Genomic DNA, 13615 nt, shown 5'->3' on the forward strand with positions numbered 1-13615 from the left:
CATTTCTCCACTGAAAACATAAAAATGGTCAGTAGTATATGAAAAGGTGCTCAAGACTTGATTTCAATTTACATTGAGATTGAAAACACTGTAAGACACCACTTCATACCTGTTAGGATGGCTATAATCAAACATCAGAAGATGGCAAATGTCGGGAAGATGTGGAGATAAGGAAACTCTTTTGGTGATGGGAGAGGGGATAGGAAGCAGGGAGATGTAATGCAGAGAATATGAGGTAGAAAATCTGTAGGATGGACAAGTCTAGAGATTTCATGCACAGCACGAGGACGATAGGTAATACAATTGCACTGTGTAGGGGAATCATGTGAAATGAGTAGATTTTAGCTGCTCTTGTCACAAAAACAAACCCAAGGTAACTATGTGAGATCATGGAGATGTTAATTTGCTTCACTCTATTCTCCTTTTTACTACTTATATGTATCCCTTAACATCATGTTGTATACCTTAAATATGCTCAATACACATTTTTTACAAATACTATCAAGAAGAAAATAAAATTTAAGTTTTAAAATCAGAGTTCTGGCTTTTGATCTATTATATTCTTTGTAAAGTGGCTTCTTATTGTTAAGAGAAGTGGTTCATTTTCCCACTTATCCCATAAACATTCTAAATGTTTTTATGGTATGCAAGACCTCATGCTAGATCCTAGGTCCTCAGAGATGAGAAATAATTCCTGATCTCAGGAGGCTCATGGGTTGTAGTAGAAAGTGGTCAGGGTTATGAGACTCCGCTGACTCCAGGGCAGGACTGCAGCTGAGCCTGGAGTTCTGGGGAGTTGAAGAGCTCCTTGGAGATGAAAACTTCAGACATGATTTCTGAGTGATGAGTAGGAATTCCTCAGATTCTAGGGCTAGGAGTCTGCTTTCAGGAGATATAGAGGATGTTTTTAACCTGATAACACACACATTGGTTTTATTTGTTCAGGCCTTGCCATACCATGTTTGGCAAAATGTTAGAATTGGGATCCACTTATTTGCAATTTATCTTTTAATTATAAAAATTTCTTGACTTAAATGATGATCATAATATGTGTGTGTATGTGTGTTTATGTATGTGTGTATGTCTGTGTTTGTGTGTGCATGTGTATGTGTGTGTATGTGTCTGTATGTTTATGTATGTGTGTATTTGAGTTTATGTGAGTGTCTGTGTATGTGTGTGTATGTATGTGTATGTGTGTGTGTTTATGTAGGTGTGTGTATGTCTGTGTTTATATGTATGTATGTGTGTGTATGTTTATGTATGTGTTTATGTGTGTGTTTATATGTGTCTGTGTTGATGTGTGTGTGTATGTGTACATTTACACTCACTAAGAAAATTTAATGAAAACTAAACACCACAGAGTGAGAAGGTAGGATGGAATTAAAATAAAAATTTATAGAAGTATAAAAGACTGAGATGTGTTTTTACTTCTATTTGCTTGATTAAAAAAAACAAGGAAATTTGTCAGGAGAAGCAGACTTTTTCTTGGTACTAAATTTTAAAAGGAATGTATTATGTGGATCACTGTTTAAGAGACTTGGAGCAATTCCTCTCTGAATTATGGTTGTCTCCATGGGCTTTTAGCAATACCAACAGTGGAGATTTCAAGCTTGGCAGGATTTCTTTGGCAAATGCCTGGAGGGCAGAGCCTTTGCTGCTGATTGAAGGGACATCTTAATTTATCAGACACCAAACACACAGGTAGCAAAGCTGACGTTTCTTTGTGAAGGATGAGGAACACTAGCCGAACACTTCCTTGCTTCGAAAGCCTTTGTCATCCCAGTGTGGAACAGGGCCGGGGGACACCGACTTTGGATCAGCCTCTTTAGTTAAAACCCCAGTGTTCCATGCCATAGATCATGGAAGAGATGACATGGCCCTGGCAAATGTTAACGGTAAGCACTGCCAGTTGGCCGGCTTAATCGTGAAAGAATCTTGCCATGATTCCTGTGGAACATTTGATCCTGAGCACTCCTGCCTTCCTGTGCTGGGAATTAGCTACACAATGTGCCATCAAGTAACCCAACTAGCCACTGGGCTGGAGTGACTGAATTTCTTGAATTCAGGCAATGAAGATGGTACAGTCTAAACTCCAACTTTTGATCCTAGTATTGTTTTTGGTTAAGCTGTCCTTTTTGCTGGTAGACATCAGGTCCATTTTTCTCTTAAAACAATTTTGTGGTTTCCATAGTAAAATTGTGTTTCTAATCCATCTAAAAGCTGCATAAAATTATTTAGTTCTGGAAGAAGAAGGGGGCTAGAAGAAGCTTCATCTCACGTCGCTTGGGATTATAATTGTAGTTGTGAGACAAGCCTTCCTGCCTTTACAGATGGTCAGTGGTGTTATGGACAGGTTTAGAAGAGGCATCCGTAGCCAACAATCCATACCAGGACACACAATTTGACCCATAGACAATTTCTGTCCATGAAATCAGAAGCTTATAATAGATCAGTTAACACGAAGCTTAGCTTTGTGGCCCTGCTGCTGGTGGTGGGGGTGGAAGGTGAAACGGAGGACATGCTGGCTGCCAGAGGAAGCACCATGCTTTAGTATTATACGTGCAAGATAAAAACATTAACGTACCTCCTTCTTGTAAAACTCTTCTGTTTACTAGGGGCTTTCCCATACACACAGCAAAGATATTGATTTTCACAGCAACCTTGTGAAATACAGAGGGCAATGAGATTATCTTGGTTTTACATATTATGAAACTGAGATGAAACTCTGCGAAGTTAATGAATAAATAATGATCACACAGAAAATAAGAAGGAAACGTGGGGTTTAGACTTGGGTTTTCTGACTCCAAATCTAATGTTCTTTCTACTGTATCCAAGCTGCAGTTCATTTCAAAGAAAACTGATGTAGAGTTTGGATGAATTGAAAAGTAACAGATATTTTCTGTTAAAAAACATCTCCCTAAATGTTAAATGGCAAATCGTTGTGCCATATTCACAAATTCTAGAATTAGAGCAAGTCCAGACTGAACGACAACGAGGAATGTCACTGAAGTACCTTACTGGGTCAAATCACTGCAATTAGATGTTGATCTATCTTGTGATGGAAGAAATATTTGTTAACATGCTCTAAAGTCATTGGAAACAATAAAGCACTGTAGGGATGAGTTCTAAAACTTCAGCTCAAATATAAAAGCTGCCCCAGCAAATACGGTACCCCGTGATTTGATGTCAAGCAATGTGTGTACAGGGACTTGGTGGTCATAAAAGATGTGGAAATAGATGTCTTTGGTGACCTTGTAGGTTAGATTCTTTGTGCCCTTTATTCCGACAACTCTGAGAATCTTTAATGATATCACTGAACATCATGACCAGCAAAACTGTGTCCCAAAGAGATAAAGTATGCTCTGTGCCTGAAGAGGTGCTGAGACACGCCCGTGCAGATGTGTGATGAGCTGAGAGAACAAAGCCTCTGCCCCCTTATCAGAGGTTCCCCTTTTCTTCTGGACTTCGTTTGTATATCATCTGTGATCTCAACTGGTGTGAAAAGACCTGGGAACCTCGGTTGTTGATTTCACTCTCAAGCTCACAGAGGGCTTTCTCCCTGGCTCTTCCCTGCTCACCCTCCCTTCCCCTGCTAAGAAGAGCTGTCACTATTTCAGTAAGTACAAGCAACAGATCGTTTTAGACTTTAATCCATAAATAAACATTTCTTCCTTTGAACTTCATTAAATTTGGATGTGTTTTCATTTTGACACAATCTGGCATCCCTATCATTTAGACATATAAAACTCTAAAACTAGCAATTAATTTTGGTCTTTAGGAGCACTGGTGGTCTAGAAACAGTGAGTCTATGCCAAGAAAAGCAAATGAAAACCTCAAACATGTAGACATAACACTTAAATCAGAAAATCACAAAGCGTTATGCTCAGTAGCTACAGGAGATTATCTTCAAATTGCTCCTGGTGGTGTCTGTCACATTTCCCAGCTTGTTTAAAGAATTTTGAAGATGGGAGTTCTGTTTCCTTAAACATTATTCATCTGATTACAACAATTGCCTGATGAAAACCTAAAAATTAAGCCACCAGTTGATTGATGGATGGTATTTACCAGCAACTATCCTTTAATTAATTGCAAATACATTCAAGATCTGAGTGCTTATTGGATACAAGGCACTGTGCTACATAGGGGAAGGAGGGGATGTTGGTTTCTTCTTTCAAAGAGCTATGAACTCATGAAGAAGACACTTAACAAAAAGCAATGATCTGTTGGCTCTAAAAGCCAGGCGCATAGACACTGTGCGACTTCCAAAGCCGGGTCATTAAAGGCATCTCAGCTTTGGCCTCAGTGTTTTTTTGGATTCTTCACTCTGGGGTGGGACGGGAAGGGAGGTAGCCAGCCAACCTTCTGCTGAGAGAATTCTCCCGCAGCCCTCTGGGGAGGCCCCTGCCAACAGCCAGCACCGGCTTGCCAGCCAGCGGAGTGTGAGCTACCTCAGAAGCCTCTCCTCCAGCCCTAGTGGCGTCTCCAGGTCCCTGTGGGACCGGCTGACATCTATTGCAACCTCAAGAGAGTCACTGGGCCAGAACCACCACCAGACGAGCTGCTCCCAACCTCCCGACACACAGGCGCTGGGAGAGGTCATGAGTGATTATGTTTGTTCTCAGCAGCCCAGTTTCGGGGCTGCTTGTTACACAACAGATAAGGAATACACTGAGCACCTAGCATGTGTCATATACTGTGCTGGGATTCAAGAGGATGAAGTAGATTGGCAACTCTGTGACCTCCCAGAGCTTATCAGCGATCAAGGAGGTAATCAGTTGTGAAGAAATACAATGAGGCCATACAGAAGATTTTGACCAATAGTTAAGGCTGGCTATGAGACACTTCCAATGAATCGCAGTTGTAATCTACAGGAGTCAAGAGATGATGAAGATGACCACTTGACGTGGGGAGTTAGGAAGCATCCCCTGGGAGGAGAGAGGTCAAGTGGGCTTTGAAGGGGGTGCGCAATGTGGATGGGTGAAGCACGAAAGGAAGCGTTCCAGAAAAAGGCAGAAAAACACCACAGGCTTCAAGGTGGGCAATGCCACCTCTGCTTAGGGTGTGGTGGGAGAATCAGATGGGACACAATGACAGTGGGGTCTGAAGAAGCGTCAAGTCATGAACTTGAAGACAGAGTTGGCTGCCTGGCTGACCTCAGACTTGATCCTGAGACAACAGAAATCATCAGAGATTTTTTTAGTTGTTTTGTGGCAGTGTAAGAATTTAAAAGGGGCTGGCTTACCGTTTCCATTAGTGTTTATTGGCCACCTACTAACGAGTTTACCACTCTACGAGGCATTGTTGGTGACCAAGTTAATAACAAGCTACCCCTGCCCTGAGGGAGCATATAATCTCACTGGGGACACAAAATAGACACATGAACAACAGAGAGCATTGTATCCACATGGCATGAAATGAGAAGGCAGCAGTTAGTCATTTAGATGATCAGTGAAGTCAATAATAGTAGCAAAAGCTTATCTTGTGCTTGCTGGGTGTCAAGGACTATTCCAAGCCTTTCCATACATTAATTCAATTAATACAGCACCTACATGAAGTGGGCTATCTCCGCGACTAGAGATGAGTTGGTTAGTATCTGTATCTTAGAGAGAGGAAACAGGGACACAGAGAGTTTAAGTAACTGCCTGAGAGCAGCAACCAGCCAGTAGATGAAACGTATAGACCCAGAGAGTCTGGCTCTGGAGGCTGGAAGAGCCACATGTTATACTGCCTCTCATATAATCATTTAGGCTTCCCAAGGCCTTGAATAAATCAACTCTTTCAATCCTCTTCCACTTGCTTAATTTGTAGTCAATATATTAATAAATTGTTAGTTATTATCTAGTGCAAGAATGCAGATGTAGCATCAGCATTGCTGAACTTTTGTTTCACTGCATGGGGCTGATAAAATGCTACTGTGGGCCAGGCATGGTGGCTCCTGCCCGTAATCCAAGCCCTTTGGGAGGCTGAGGCAGCAGGATTCCTGGAGCTGAGGAGTTTGAGACTAGCCTGGGAAACAGTGAGACCCTGTCTCTACAAACAATTTAAAAATTAGCCCGGTGTGGTGGTGCATGCCTATAGTCCCAGATACTCAGGAAGCTGAGGTGAGAGGATTGCCTGGGTCCTGGAGGTCAGTGCTGCAGTGAGCTATGGTTATGCCACTGCACTCCAGCCTGGGTGATAGAGACCTTACCTGAAAAAGAAAAAAGCTACTGTAATGGTTTTGAAATATACTAGAAATTGACTTAAGCAGGCTACCTATTTTAGTCACATGGTACACCCATACTTCCACAATTAATATTAACAAACGCCAAGTATTGTGATGTTATTCATTGCATGATGATTTTCATAGCAGGTAGAGAATTCACAGGGTGCAGTGGAAGGGTTCTAGTCCCAGCTCTGCCGCTTGTGGACTGTGTGAGCCTGGGAGTGCTGTCCTTGAAGATAGAAATGTGGAAGTCCCAAGAAAACCAAGACCCTCAGCTTGGAATTTATTATAATTTCCCTCTTTACAGGCGTCAACAGTCATTACGCCTGAAACACGTGGAGCTGAGTAAACGTCAGCTACACATAAACCATTGGGTGTTATATAAGGGTAGGGGTGTATTCTTTTTATTTTTCTTGGTTGTATCTCACAACAATTCTCTGAAGCAGGCCCAGAATTTCCAGACTGAACTGGGAAAGTTCTAGAATACAACGGTAGGGCCTGTCTGGTGTTTTCTTTCCACCACCTTGTTTTGAAAGCAGAAGTACTGGAAATATTGCATAAAAACCCAGGCTGGCTGGATGTCAAGACCTATTTCTAGACCAGAGTGGTTTGGATCAGGTTGAATAAGATTCTGAATGTTTGGATGTGGAGACAAAACCAACCTCAGCCAACTGAGAAATGGCAAACAAACTGAACATTTTCAAATTACAGGATGGTTAAGGGGCTGCGGGCAAATGTCCATGGGCACCAAAGAAGCAATTATCAAGCTTGTTTTTAGCCCATGTCCAGAGGTTCAGTTTTTGTTTTCCATTGCTCTCCTCTGAAGTGCAACTCCTGTTTGCCTGGTAGCAATTGTAATTAAAAGGCCTACTTATTTTTGTGAGTTTCCTCTTAAAATTTTGCTGAAAAATGATTATGTTAGCACTTGTGCTCACTTCCAAATAATTCCTATATATTCAAAAGTTAAAACAATTAAGAAGTTATTAATGAGTAATTATATCATAATAACCTGTGAATTAATTAATCATTCTGTATTAGTCCGTTTTCACACTGCTGATAAAGACATACTTGTGACTGGGCAATTTACAACAGAAAAGAGATTTAATGGACTCACGGTTCCATGTGGCTGGGGAGATCTCACAATCACAGCAGAAGGTGAAAGGCACATTTTACATGGTGGCAGACAAGAGAAGAGAATGAGAGTTTAAGCAAAAAAGATTTCCTCTTATAAAGCCATCAGATCTCATGAGACTTATTCACTGCCATAAGAACAGTAGGGGGAAAACAGTCCCCATGATTCAGTTATTTCCCACCAGGTCTCTCCCACAATATGTGGGAATTGTGGGAGCTCCAATTCAAGATGAGATTTGGGTGGGGACACAGCCAAATCATATCACATTCCAATAGAGTGATTACAATCACATGTAATTATCTCATAGCAGTCTTATTGAATACCTGTTATGATCCAGATACAGTCTGAATACTGAGGACAGAGGTGAATAGGATAGGACCTGGGCCTTGGCCTCAGGGAACTTCCATGACAACAGGGGATGCAGCCCGGGACAATGCAGCCTAAACCTAAGGCATGAGGTCTCAGATATGGCTGAGAACCCTCCCCACAATGGAGTGCTCCAGGACAATTATTCAGCATCAGTGATGTGGCAGAGGCAGCTCAATACAGACTTTCTTTTTTCCCAACTCTTGCAATGTCATTCTGTTTGGATGTATTAGTTCGTTCCCACATTGCTAGAAAGAAATACCAGAGACTGGGTAGTTTTTAAAGAAAGATGCCTTAATTGGCTCATGGTTCTGCTTTTGTGGAGGCCTCAGGAAACTTAACAATCATGGTGGAAGGTGAAGGGGAAACGAGGGGCGTCTTCCACCGCCAGAGCGAGAGACAGGGGGAGGCACTACACACTTTTAAACAAGCAGATCTCACAAGAACTCATTCAGTATTGTGACGCAGCACCAAAGGGAAAATCCGCCCTTATGATCCAATCACCTCCCACTAGGCCCCACCTCCAATACTGGGGATTGCAATTCGACATGAGATTTGGTGGCGCTACAGATCCAAACTGCATCAGTGTATCTGACAGATGAGGAAACAGAGGCTCATGAAGTAAATGGCAACACTGGGACTGAGTCCATGTGTATCTGCCTCCACTGTTTCTCACTTGCCATGTTTCTAGTGTGTGGCTGCGCACCCGCCCACCACTTCCTTTCAACCTGGAAACCACACAAGAAGCTGACTTACCCGGTGGGAAGACCCAGGAGGGGCTAAGGAAGATGTGTTAATTCTGTTTGCACACAGCGAGGTAGTTGAGGAGGGCAAGAAGGCGGAGGCACTTTCCTTTTTCACCTGGCAGGAGAAGTCCCTGATTCCTCGAGCCGCTGATGCCTGCATAGGCAGAGCAGCGGCTTCGGTGGCCACCTCCGTCCTGCTCTGGGAGCTCACAGGAGAGTACCACGTTACACAGTCCCATGCATTTTTAATGACTTGGACTTGAAAAGTGGTTTCAGAAGGTGAGCAAAATACTGAGTTAATTGAGCGCTGCTGCTCGGCTTCCCTCTCCCAATGTAGTCTTCAAGTGGAATATGGCTGAAATATCAGCTGTCAGATGATGAATATTTTAAAGAAAATTCTATTATTCACCCAAGGTTCATTCAGCTCAGTAATGAGAGTAATGAGGACAGTTACCTTTAGGGAAAGGAAGTGAGATCACTCTTGCTGCTTACTGGGGGCTGGTTTGACAGGCATCTACTCTGAGCACCGGGCTCTGTCTGGGAAATCACAGCTGCTTGTCTGAACCTCACCCTGTAGGAAAAAGTCTACCTCACAATGGGTTGGAAGCCTATCTGTGGCAGAGGGCTGGCTGCAAACTATTTTTATTCCCTTGGCTAATGGTTGAGATAGAATCCATCACCTGATGAATATTCAATGAGTGAAGTTAAAAAAAAGGAGAGAAAATGATTCCATCTCTGCTCTCCTGCAAAGCTCTCTGCGGCCCAAGCAGAAAGAAATCACAAAGGCGAGAGAGGACAAGCCAGGAACTTTCCTTTCCTCTTCAATATGCATGGATGCTGGGAAAAGCCTGACCCTGGGAAAGGCAAAAGGAAAAGAAATCAATTTTCAAATTACTTCAGAGAAGTAGTCAGAGAAAAAGGGTACCATCTTGAACTTGAGAGAACATTAAAAGTGAGCAACGTGGATTCCCATTATTACTGCTGCCTCCAGTAGGATTTAGGCTGTTGGCTTTTCCTTGAGTTTGGAATGCAGGTTTGGGAGCAAAAGGGAGAAAAGGAATAAGATTATGCTGCCATAGGATAGGGAGCCTCGACGGGGACAGTCAGAGCTCAGCAATGCTGGTTGCGCTGCCTGGATTTGGTAAAAAGCACACGGCATGTGTTACAGTGCAGAAAAAGAACAGTTCTTCCTCCATGGGCCACGTGATGAAGCCAGTTTTGCTAGTGGTGCAACTGTTGCTTGTCAAGCTGAAATGGAAATACTTGGTATTTTAGTCTGTGCTGTTCCAGCAGGATGCATGTGGCACCATCTGCTCCTCTCGTCGTCCTCCCTGGGCTCCCACCCCCATGCCAGTTCTCTCATCCCCTACGCCATGCTCATGACACGTAGCTTCTTGGTGGTCCCCATGTTGTCCCTGGTTGTCACGGCAGTGCTCCACACTTCAGCATTGTGATGTTTTGCTTGGTGTGAGAACCACATTAGAATGAACTGAGAAGCCAGGCACCCCCTGTGGAAGTGTATGGAACACTCTATAATAAACGCTGCCATGGATACCGTGTCCTCTAGGTACCTTGTATTTATCAAGCATATTACAGATTGTTTAATCCTTGCTGGAACCTAATGGCATACGTTGATTTTTTTCATTTTACAATAAGGTAAACGGGGATCAGAGGGGTTATGTGGTCTGATGAGAATCACATGGCTTTAGATTGTCTAAAAGGAGCAGCTAGGGCTTGAACCCAGACCTGTCACCCATAGTCCCTGCTTTCCTTTCCTACCTCCAGGGAGACACGGGGGGTGGGATAAGGTAGACTGGCCTTAGGGATAGAAGGCTCTTGCTGGGACTCCCCTCCACCTCCCCTGGGCTGTCGGAAGGTGAGAAGTTGCCTTTACTCTTCTCTCTGCTGTGTTGCTTCCTGGTTGTGGGTGGTTATAACCTTGGCCCAGGCAACTGTTTGTGGAATACCAGGTGTCCAAGCCCACACAGGGGAAGGGAAAAGGGAAGTGTAGGAAGAATTTCTAGCATAAAATCGACACCCAGAGGAGACAGGGTTGTAAGTGAGGATGGCCAGGAGCCTTGGGCAGGTCCTAGCGTGCAAAAGCTGGAATGGAGAAGCTGGCTGGTGGGAAAAGAAACACATTTGGTTCCAAAGTCTGATCATGACAATCTAATATTAGAAGCACAGAGGTCTGCTTTTCACCTAGAAATACTTAACAGAGTTTCCTAGCCCCATAAAAAGGTTCTGGGCTTGTGACACAATGAAATAATGCCTAATGGAAAGACTGAGTGATTCAACTGTGGAAAGTAAAATGCTCTTTTCTGCTATCGTGACCCTCCCTACCCTGATTGGTTTCTGCTGGTGCTGCTTCCAGAAGCAGAACATTCTAGACGATTGGAATATTAATAGTAATGACTGGCACTATGTAGCCACTATGGGCAGAATATCAGATGTATTATTTCCATTTAAGAAGTAAAACAATCCTAAAAATAATGACTATTTTTCCTATTTATGGAAGATAAACTGAAGCTCTGAAATGTTGACCACTTTCTCCAGATACCATAGACAGTAAGCAGCAGGAGGGGAGTTTCAACTCAGACCTGCTTCCAAAGCCTGGATTTCTACTAGTCCTCTCCTCTCTTCTTCCTTTCCCTTTGCCTCCCTCCCTCCCTCCTTCTTTTTTTCTCTCTCTCTTTCCTTCCTTCCTCTCTTCCTCTCCTCCTCCTCCTCCTCCTTCTTCTTCTTCCTCTCTCCCTCTCTCCCTCTCTCTCTCTCTCTCTCTCTCAGTTCTTGCTCTGTCACCCAGACTGCCATGCAGTGGTATGATCATGGCTCACAACATCCTTGAACTCCTGGGCTCAAGTGATCCTCCCACCTCAACCTCCCAAATAACTGGGACTACAGGTCTGCACCACTTCACCTGGCTAATTTTTAAATTTTTTTGTAGAGACGGGGCTCTCACTATGTTGTCCAGGCTGGTCTTGAACTCCTGGCCTCAAGTGATCCTCCTGCCTCAGCCCCCTAAAGTGCTGGGCTTATAGGTGTGAGCCATTTGATTTGTTTTTGTATTTTGAGTATGTATTTCCTTTGTTTTTAATAGAATTGAATTACTAGTTTATATACATATATTTTTCAAATGTTTTATTTCCATAGGTTTTTGGGGAACAGGTGGCATTTGGTTACATGAGTGAGCTCTTTAGAGGTGATTTCTGAGATTTCGGTGCATCCGTCATCAAACAATATGCACTCACCCCGCTTCCAGCCTTTCCCCGGAGTCCCCAAAGTCCATTGTGGCATTCTTATGCCTTCACGTCCTCATAGCTTAGCTCTTACTTATGAGCGAGAATATACGTTTGCTTTTCCATTCCTGAGTTACTTCACTTAGAATAATGGTCTCCAATTCCATCCGGGTTGGAGTGGAATCTCCATTAATGAATTAATGTACTGCCATTCATTCATTCCTTTTCATGGCTGAGTAGTATTCTGTCATATATATACCACAGTTTTTTTTATCCAGTTGTTGATTGATGGACATTTGGGTTGATTTCTTTATTACACCCAGGGATGCTGCTTTGAAGCATTCTTTATTATTTTTATCTATGTGTAAATGGGCAACACCATGTCCGACACCTAGGGAAACAATTTGTAATTTGAATCTGTGTTCATCACGATCAGGTTCCCCCTGTATCCCCCCTACCCGCCTCCCCCAGCCTGGCCAGGCACCCACATCAGTCATCACTGGGGATGGGGTTTCTGTGCCACAAGGCAGCTTTCTTCTGTGACTCCTTTGGTTGCCCTCCCTGTCTTGTGCCCGCAGGCTTCATCTTCTCTCTCATCTGTGACCCCAAGGCTCCTCTCCAGTGTCCTTCTTCTGCAGGCACTCTGTTAATCTCCTGCCCTTCCCAGCCATCTCCTGGCCCGTCCTGGAGGGGACATCTAGTCTAGAAACGTGGTGCAGGGGATCCTGCCTGGAATAGGGCTGCATTTCCCCCCTTCTCCTGTCATGTGTTGGGGAGGGGAAATAGACCCTGGGGTGCAGAGAAGGAAGAGAGAAGAGGTGGGAGGGAAACACCGTGACAACAACCGAATGGTGCCTTCCAGGTGACCTGTGTTGGAGGGGGCCTAAGCTAACTTAGTCGTTAGCAAGTCAGGAGACTAGCTAAGGACTGCTGGACTTAAAATGCATTTAATTTAGAGGCCCTTTTAAAGACCAAGACCACAAAACTGTGACTAGAAAATTGAGTGCAGAGCCGGAGCAGAGGTTCATATTAGGAAGAGGCTTTGAAATGTCACCAGCTTCACATCGAATCTGCCTCTCTGCGTGGTGTGTAGCTGAATTTGAGTCAAGAGTTGCCTAAGCTGTTGGAGGTGGTGAGGGATGGCTATTCCTTCATACCGGCGCTATGGGGCTCCAGTGAGCAGACACTTCTGAGGACATTTCTTAGCCAAATTTTCATCCTAAGTGGGCACAACACGGTTTATACAACCTGTCCGACCATTCAATGACACCCCAGCTCCTGGCCTTTTAGGTGATCCAAGCATGCAGCCTCTGTCAAGGTGAGCCGGCAATACCCTCATGGTCACATTCTGTGCCTTCCCAGTGGCCTCAAGCAGTCTGACTTCACTGTGCTCTGCCCAAGGATCAGACCTTGGGTGCTGTCCTGGGGGTACCCAGCACTGGCCATTGCTCTTCAGTGCCTGGTTCATGTAAGGCTGGGGAGTGATGACAGATAATTTTAGTGAATCCACATGCTCTGAATACATTTCATTTCACCGATGGAAATCATTTTCTAATATTAACTATGCTACTTGAAAGTCACTTCCTTGACCAGTAAAAACCCATTTTTCACATACAGTATGTTCATTTGCAAAACATTTAAATTGTTAAATAAATGTATGTATTTATTATTTAAAAATTGTGGTTAAATACATGAAATGTAAAATTTACCGTGTTTTCTTGAGACAGAGTCTTACGCTATCATCCATGCTAGAGTGCAGTGGTGCAATCTCGGCTCACTGCAGCCTCCATCTCCTGGATTCAAGTAATTCTCGTGCCTCAGCTTCCCAAGTAGCTGGGGTTACAGGCACAGACCACCATGCCCAGCTAAGTTTTGTATTTTTAGTAGAGATGGGGTTTCGCTATGTTGGCCAGGCTGGAAAATGCGC

General features: G+C 43.7%; 1 long non-coding RNA gene across 3 annotated transcripts in view; it reads left to right on the top strand.

Annotated features, from left to right (window-relative positions):
- The first annotated feature begins 8234 nt into the window (after positions 1–8234).
- LOC118155305 (uncharacterized) overlaps positions 8235–13615 on the top strand; it is a 43153-nt gene continuing 37772 nt past the window's right edge. For all 3 annotated transcript variants that reach the window (XR_004745597.3, XR_004745598.3, XR_004745599.3), the window contains exon 1: positions 8235–8728. This is a non-coding gene — a long non-coding RNA (uncharacterized LOC118155305). The remainder of the gene's footprint in view (positions 8729–13615) is intronic.

The sequence above is a fragment of the Callithrix jacchus genome, chromosome 7 (assembly GCF_049354715.1).
Source record: "Callithrix jacchus isolate 240 chromosome 7, calJac240_pri, whole genome shotgun sequence".
NCBI lineage: Eukaryota > Metazoa > Chordata > Mammalia > Primates > Cebidae > Callithrix > Callithrix jacchus.